Genomic DNA, 524 nt, shown 5'->3' with positions numbered 1-524 from the left:
CACAAAAAAAATATTATGTAAAAATACCAACTTACTTCTCTCACTCTTTTATCAACTTCCTCCGCGCTCCTCTCTCTAGATACAGCGAAACGCACTTATTTCACACACTCTTTAGCGCCAAAACAGACATCAAAGGGGTAGAAACTACGCCGCGAGACTTACACTTTCAGTCAAAAAAGTCACTTTAGTCTCAGTCACTTTCTCCTCGAACAGATGATACTACTACAAACCGCGCGAAGATCCACACGAACACCCACCTTGACATATCATTCACTATGGGAGTTTTTGCGGAATATTTTTATCGTGAATGGAACTCTTGGATATGAAAACCGATCCTTTTTCATATTTTGGAAGGTATTTTTCGTACCGGATTAGCTAAAAGCAACAAATAAGAGTAAAATCTTGCTAAAGAGGAAAATTCGGTGTTTATGATCACCGAGGTTTCGTCTAGCCAATAGGAATTCAGATTGGGGGTAAAGCTGCGTTCTGATTGGCTACAGCTGATTTGGATCCTTGTTGACAGG

The 524-nt window shown here is 40.1% G+C and overlaps 1 protein-coding gene across 1 annotated transcript in view; it reads right to left on the bottom strand.

Moving 5' to 3' along the window:
* Positions 1-212, bottom strand: part of LOC119585216 (E3 ubiquitin-protein ligase UBR2-like) — a gene marked incomplete in the record, with an annotated part of 58,977 nt that extends 58,765 nt beyond the window's left edge. Inside the window, 1 exon segment of the mRNA XM_037933869.1 lies at positions 163-212.
* Positions 213-524: the final 312 nt, after the last annotated feature.

This window comes from Penaeus monodon, chromosome 19 (assembly GCF_015228065.2).
Source record: "Penaeus monodon isolate SGIC_2016 chromosome 19, NSTDA_Pmon_1, whole genome shotgun sequence".
In the NCBI taxonomy this organism is placed as follows: domain Eukaryota; kingdom Metazoa; phylum Arthropoda; class Malacostraca; order Decapoda; family Penaeidae; genus Penaeus; species Penaeus monodon.
Note: the sequence above shows the minus strand (reverse complement) of the source record. Positions and strands in the feature narration are given on the sequence as shown.